Here is a 7808-nt window from a genome sequence, read left to right on the forward strand (position 1 = left end):
AACATGAGGGGGAACTTCTTTACTCAGAGAGTGGTAGCTGTGTGGAACGAGCTTCCAGCAGAAGCGGTTGAGGCAGGTTCGATGTTGTCATTTAAAGTTAAATTGGATCAATATATGGACAGGAAAGGAATGGAGGGTTATGGGCTGAGTGCAGGTCGGTGGGACTAGGTGAGAGTAAGAGTTCGGCACGGCCTAGAAGGACCGAGATGGCCTGTTTCTGTGCTGTAATTGTGATATGGTTATCTGTGTCTCTCATGAATTTATAAATTTACATCAGAGGAAACAATCCAAGTTTATCCAACTTCTCCTTATAGCTCTCACACTCTAATTCAGGCAGCATCCTGGTGAACCTCTTCTGCCCCCTTTCCAAAGTGCCGTGTCCTTCCCGTAATGGGGTGACCGGAACTGTATGAAATATTCCAGATGCAGCCTAATCAGAGTTTTACAGAGCTGCAACATAACTTCTTGCTTTGAACACAATGCCTTGCCTAATAAAGACAGCTATCGCATAACCCTATTAACTGATGGCCACTTTTAGTGAACTGTCAACTTGGATGCCAAGACCCCTCTCACCTTAAACACATGCTATCTAGTTTTAGAATCGTAGGCTCCAGCAGTAAATGATGGCATCATACAGCAGAAAACCAGGTCCTTTGGTCCATCACCTCCATTCTGACCAAGTTGTCTACCTGGGCGGATCTTACATTGGCCATTATCCCTCTAAACTTCTCCTATCCACATACCTTTCCAAGTAATTTTAAATATTGTAATCTCCCTACATACTCATGCTGCTCATTGCCTCTGTTATCTCCATATGAAGCACAACCCTCCCCACCATCAATGTCATTTCAAGCGATGCTGCCTCAAGAGGGTGGCATCCATCACCACCCAGGATCTTCTCATCAGAGAGGGTGGCATCCATCACCACCCAGGATCTTCTCATCAGAGAGGATGGCATCCATCACCACCCAGGATCTTCTCATCAGAGAGGGTGGCATCCATCACCACCCAGGATCTTCTCATCAGAGAGGGTGGCATCCATCACCACCCAGGATCTTCTCATCAGAGAGGGTGGCATCCATCACCACCCAGGATCTTCTCATCAGAGAGGATGGCATCCATCACCACCCAGGATCTTCTCATCAGAGAGGGTGGCATCCATCACCACCCAGGATCTTCTCATCAGAGAGGGTGGCATCCATCACCACCCAGGATCTTCTCATCAGAGAGGGTGGCATCCATCACCACCCAGGATCTTCTCATCAGAGAGGGTGGCATCCATCACCACCCATGATCTTCTCATCAGAGAGGGTGGCATCCATCACCACCCAGGATCTTCTCATCAGAGAGGGTGGCATCCATCACCACCCAGGATCTTCTCATCAGAGAGGGTGGCATCCATCACCACCCATGATCTTCTCATCAGAGAGGGTGGCATCCATCACCACCCAGGATCTTCTCATCAGAGAGGGTGGCATCCATCACCACCCAGGATCTTCTCATCAGAGAGGGTGGCATCCATCACCACCCAGATCTTCTCATCAGAGAGGATGGCATCCATCACCACCCAGGATCTTCTCATCAGAGAGGATGGCATCCATCACCACCCAGGATCTTCTCATCAGAGAGGGTGGCATCCATCACCACCCAGGATCTTCTCATCAGAGAGGATGGCATCCATCACCACCCAGGATCTTCTCATCAGAGAGGGTGGCATCCATCACCACCCAGGATCTTCTCATCAGAGAGGATGAAAACACACACTCAACATTTCAGGATCAGCTTCTTCCCCTCTGCCATTAGATTCCTCACTACTAATTGTTTTGTTTCGTATCAGAACCTGGTGTAATATTTGTATGTTGCTTTGTACAGCTGCTGCGAAACAACCTTTCACAACACATTAAGACAGTTAGATACAGGAACAAATTAGGCCATTCAGCCCATCGTATCTGCTCTGCCATTCCATCATAGCTGATTTATTATCCCTCTCAACCCCATTCTCTTGCTTTCTTCCTGTAACCTTTGACACTCTTATTAATTAAAACATTATCAACCCTCACTTTCAATATACCCAATGACCTTGCCTCCACAGCCGTCAGTGGCAATGAATTCCACAGATTCACCACCCTCTGGCTAAATTTTGTGAGCCTGCTCTGGACCCTCTCCAAAGTTAGATAAGAGGCCCAAAACTGCTTGCAATACACCAAGTGCGATCTGGTCAATGCCTTGTCTGTCAGTGATAATAAACTTGGTTCTGATTGTGATTGATTCTGATTGTTGTGGGCTCCATAGCACAATCCCATCCATGTCATCTCTCTGGGTTCCTTCACCGGATGATCCCCCAGCATTACCCTTGGTCAGCATAGACAAGTTGGGCTGAAGGGCCTGTGACTGTAGTCCCACCCTGATCAGGAGGACAGCTCCCCTTCCTCTCATACGCTCACCCTTCTCATGTGTGTACATTCGTACCCCAGAGCATCGAGCTGCCGGTCCTGCCCCTCCCTCTGCCATGCCTAGGACCGGTCCTGCCCTGAGTATTCCAGTAGTGGCCCTCTGTTGGTCAGGGTTGACCGTGGACATTGCGTCCAAGCTGTCTACATAGGTCAGGGGAGTAGGCTGTGGAGAACAAGTTACTGCCCGTGCAGTGGCTTCACTTCTCCATGCATATGATGAATCTAAAGGAACAGCAGAGCCCAGTGATGTCATATGAGTTGCCAGGACTCCAGCTCTGGATTTTTCCTTGGGACTTACTCCAAAAACCTTCTCCAGGAGTGGTTATATCTACAAGGTAGTGGAGGTTTGATCAGAGATTTCCTTCTCACTTGCCTGTAGTTCTCACATTAAGGTAAATGTGGTTTTGTGCAAGAGAGGATCTCATTGAATCCAACGTGAGAGATTTGGGGAGCAAGAGCTGGAAAGGTTTCACCGCAAGCATTGTGGGCAATGGGGACACAGGGAGAGGTTTCTCCCCGGCGGGGAAACCAGTCACAGCGAGAAGATGACCATTTGGGATGGAGATGTGGAGAGATTCCTTCATCCAGAGGGTGGGGGGTCCCTGAGACCCTTCCCCACACACGCCCCAGAGGTCTGCTTGCATCCATATAACCATATAACAATTACAGCACGGAAACAGGCCATCTCGGCCCTTCTAGTCCATGTCGAATGCTTACTCTCACCTACCGACCTGCACTCAGCCCATAACCCTCCATTCCTTTCCTGTCCATATATCTATCCAATTTAACTTTAAATGACAATATCGAACCTGCCTCAACCACTTCTGCTGGAAGCTCGTTCCACACAGCCATTACTCTCTGAGTAAAGAAGTTCCCCCTCATGTTACCTCTAAACTTTTGCCCTTTAACTCTCAACTCATGTCCTCATGTTTCAATCTCCCCCACTCTCAATGGAAAAAGCCTATCCACATCAACTCTATCTATCCCCCTCATAATTTTAAACACCTCTATCAAGTCCTCTCTCAACCTTCTACACTCCAAAGAATAAAGACCTAACTTGTTCAACCTTTCTCTGTAACTTAGGAGATGAAACCCAGGCAACATTTTAGTAAATCTCCTCTGTACTCTCCCAATTTTATTGACATCTTTCCTATAATTCGGTGACCAGAAATTACACAATACTCCAAATTTGGCCTTACCAATGCCTTATACAAATTCAACATTACATCCCAACTCCTATACTCAATGCTCTGATTAATAAAGGCCAGCATACCAAAAGCTTTCTTCACCACCCTATCCACATGAGATTTCACCTTCAGGGAACTATGCACCATTATTCCTAGATCCCTCTGTTCTACAGCATTCTTCAATGCCCTACCATTTACCATGTATGTCCTATTTTGATTAGTCCTACCAAAATGTAGCATCTTACATTTTTCAGCATTAAATTCCATCTGCCATCTTTCAGCCCACTCTTCTAACTGGCCTAAATCTCTCTGCAAGCTTTGAAAACCTACTTCATTATCCACAACGCCACCTATCTTAGTATCATCTGCATACTTACTAATCCCCATCATCCAGATCATTAATATATATGACAAACATCTCCAGAGGGAAGGCCCCAAAATTGCTGGCTTTACCTGCTGTTGGCTACCGAGGCTGGGGTCAAAGCATTCGGCAGAGATGGTGCTTAGTACTCGGTGTCGGAGGGCTGATCGGAGCTCAAAGTTTTCGGACGACTCAGAGTCGGACTGTGGTCGGGCATGGCAGGGAGAGTTTTCTTCCTTCTCCTGTCTGCATGAGATGTGGGACTTTCGAGAGACTTTGAACTTTTTTACTGTGCCATGGTCTGTTCATTCAAGTTATGGTATTGTTGCACTGTTGTAACTATATGTTATAATTATGTGGTTTTGTTAGTTTTTCAGTCTTGGTCTGTCCTGTGTTTTGTGATATCACACCGGAGGAATATTGTATCATTTCTTAATGCATGCATTACTAAATGACAATAAAAGAGGGCTGCGTGTCCTCATAATCTAAAAAAAAACAACATTGGACCCAGTACAGATCCCTGAGGCACACCGCTGCACACCGTCCTCCAATCTGACACACAGTTATCCACCACTACTCTGCAAAAAACTACCTTGCACAGATTTGACAAACTCCAAACTATCCAGCCCTTTTACAGAATGGGCTTCCCAGTCTATGTGTGGAAATAGAAAGTGGTTACTGGATATTGAGAGCACAGAGGGATGCAGGGTGAGTGCAGGGATGTGGGGCTGAAGGAGAGAATCAGATGAGGTGGTGTGGAACAGGAGAGCTGAGCCGTGAGGATGGAACAATACGGGGTGAAGGTGGGGCTGAAGGAGAGAATCAGATGAGTTTGTAAAATGTGTGCAGGATAGTTTTTTGCAGCAATACATACAGGTACCAACTAGAGAAGGGGCAGTGTTGGATCTCCTGTTAGGGAATGAGATAGAACAGGTGACGGAGGTATGTGTTGGGGAGCACTTTGGGTCCAGTGATCAAAATGCCATTAGTTTCAATATAATTATGGAGAAGGGTAGGACTGGACCCAGGGATGAGATTTTTGATTGGAGAAAGGCTAACTTTGAGGAGATGCGAAAGGATTTAGGAGGAGTGGATTGGGACAGTTTGTTTTATGGGAAGGATGTAATAGAGAAATGGAGGTCATTTAAAGATGAAATTTTGAGGGTACAGGATCTTTATGTTCCTGTTAGATTGAAAGGAAAGGTTAAAAGTTTGAGAGAGCCATGGTTTTCAAGGGATATGGGAAAATTGGTTCGGAAAAAGAGAGGGACCTTCTATAAATATAGGCAGCTTGGAGTTAATGAAGTGCTCGAAGAATATAAAGAATGTGAAAAGAATCTTAAGCAAGAAATTAGAAAAGTTAAAAGAAGATACGAGGCAGCTTTAGCAAGTAAGGTGAAAATAAATCCAAAGTGTTTCTACAGTTACATAAATAACAAAAGGATAGTGAGGGATAAAATTGGTCCCTTAGAGAATCAGAGTGGACGGCTATGTGCGGAGCCAAAAGAGATGGGGGAGATTTTGTACAATTTCTTTTCTTCAGTATTCACTAAGGAGAAGGATATTGAATTGTGAAAGGTAAAGGAAACAAGAAGGGTAGTTATGGAAAGTATGATGATTAAATAAAAGGAAGTACTGACGCTTTTAAGGAATATAAAAGTGGATAAGTCTCCGGGTCCGGACAAGATATTCCCTAGGACCTTGAGGGAAGTTAGTGTGGAAATAGTAGGGGCTCTGACAGAAATATTTCAAAAGTCATTAGAAACAGGGATGGTGTCGGAGGATTGGCGTATTGCTCATGTTGTTCCATTGTTTAAAAAGGGTTCTAAGAGTAAACCTAGCAATTATCAGCCTGTGAGTTTGACGTCAGTGGTGAGTAAATTGATGGAAAGTATTCTTAGAGATGGTATATATAATTATCTGGATAGACAGGGTCTGATGAGGAACAGTCAACATGGATTTGTGCGTGGAAGGTCATGTTTGACAAATCTTATTGAATTTTTTGATGAGGTTACTAGGAAAGTTGACAAGGGTAAAGCAGTGGATGTTGTCTACATGGACTTCAGAAAGGCCTTTGACAAGGTTCCATACGGAAGGTTAGTTAGGAAGGTTCAATCGTTAGGCATTAATATTGAAGTAGTAAAATGGATTCAGCAGTGACTGGATGGGAGACGCCAGAGAGTAGTGGTGGATAACTGTTTGTCAGATTGGAGGACGGTGTGTAGAGGTGTGCCTCAGGGATCTGTACTGGGTCCAATGTTGTTCGTCATATATATTAATGATCTGGATGATGGGGTGGTAAATTGGATTAGTAAGTATGCAGATGATACTAAGATAGGTGGAGTTGTGGATAATGAAGTAGGTTTTCAAAGCTTGCAGAGAGATTTAGGCCAGTTAGAAGAGTGGGCTGAAAGATGGCAGATGGAGGTTAATGCTGAAAAATGTGAGGTGCTACATTTTGGTGGGACTAATCAAAATAGGACATACATGGTAAATGGTAGGGCACTGAAGAATGCTGTAGAACAGAGGGATCTGGGAATAATGGTGCATAGTTCCCTGAAGGTGGAATCTCATGTGGATAGGGTGGTGAAGAAAGCTTTTGGTATGCTGGCCTTTATTAATCAAAGCATTGAGTACAGGAGTTGGAATGTAATGTTGAAATTGTATAAGGCATTGGTAAGGCCAAATCTGGAGTATTGTGCACAGTTCTGGTCACCGAATTATAGGAAAGATGTCAATAAAATTGAGAGGGTACAGAGGAGGTTTACTAAAATGTTGCCTGGGTTTCATCTCCTAAATTACAGAGAAAGGTTGAACAAGTTAGGTCTTTATTCTTTGGAGTGTAGAAGGTTGAGGTGGGACTTGATAGAGGTATTTAAAATTATGAGGGGGATAGATAGAGTTGATGTGGATAGGTTTTTTCCATTGAGAGTGGGGGAGATTGAAACAAGAGGACATGAGTTGAGAGTTAAAGGGCAAAAGTTTAGGGGTAACATGAGGGGGAACTTCTTTACTCAGAGAGTGGTGGATGTGTGGAAGGAGCTTCCAGCAGAAGTGGTTAAGGCAGGTTCGATATTGTCATTTAAAGTTAAATTGGATAGATATATGGACAGGAAGGGAATGGAGGGTTATGGACCGAGTGCAGGTTGGTGGGACTAGGTGAGAGTAGGAGTTCGGCATGGACTAGAAGGGTCAAGATGGCCTGTTTACATGCTGTAATGGTTATATGTTTATGTGATGGGGAATGGGAAGGACAGGGCCATGAGGACAGAACGATATGGGGTGAGTGTGGGGATGCTGGGCTGAAGGAGAGGATCAGATGAAGTGATGGGGAATGGGAAGGACAGGGCCATGAGGACGGAACGATGCGGGGTGAGTGTGGGGCCGAAGGAGAGGATTAGACGGAGTGGTGGGGAATGGGAGAGCAGGGTTGATGAGATGAATGGCTTCCTGTTTCAGAAATCCATTTTAAACAACTTTCTTGGTTCCCAAACTCAGATTGCAATTCCTCACCTCCCCCTCTCAATTTGAAGCATTGGTCCTGATGTTGACAGCAACCCTTTGACTAAACTTTCCCTTGGGTCTCAAACATTCACTGGTACTGATATTCCTCCAGATCTCCCATCCCCCCACCCTCTACATCCCTGAGGGAGGAGAGTCACCACTGACCAAGTACTCAAATGGCTTGGCCGCGGAAACACAGTGTTTACAGGTACAGGGGCAGATCAGAGGCTGGGGGTCCCTTGCAGAGTGACTGTCACCTATTTCCCCATCTGCAGGTCAGGAGTGTGATGGGACACTCTCCAC

This window comes from Mobula hypostoma (genome assembly GCF_963921235.1).
Source record: "Mobula hypostoma chromosome 8 unlocalized genomic scaffold, sMobHyp1.1 SUPER_8_unloc_2, whole genome shotgun sequence".
Taxonomy (NCBI): domain Eukaryota; kingdom Metazoa; phylum Chordata; class Chondrichthyes; order Myliobatiformes; family Myliobatidae; genus Mobula; species Mobula hypostoma.